This window comes from Myotis brandtii, unplaced genomic scaffold, assembly GCF_000412655.1.
Source record: "Myotis brandtii unplaced genomic scaffold, ASM41265v1 scaffold2325, whole genome shotgun sequence".
Lineage (NCBI taxonomy): Eukaryota > Metazoa > Chordata > Mammalia > Chiroptera > Vespertilionidae > Myotis > Myotis brandtii.
In genome coordinates, this window is record NW_005358747.1 from 238996 (window position 1) to 239239 (window position 244).

Genomic DNA, 244 nt, shown 5'->3' on the forward strand with positions numbered 1-244 from the left:
GGTCAGCAGTGCAGCTCGGGAAATGGGCTCCATCCGAGCATGTGACGCAGCGTAGAAGCTGCAGGTTTTCAGGAAGAGGAAATAAAGGGGAATTTTCTAGGCGATTCTGAGGTGGCCTCCTGCGCCCGGGAAGTGGAGTTGGGCGCAGAGGTCCTGGCTCCGCCCCCGGGGCCTGAGGGGAGCGAAGGGAAGTCTGATGTGGCCGGAGGGCTCCTTGCAGCCTGGCCACAGGCGGGGCGGGGCG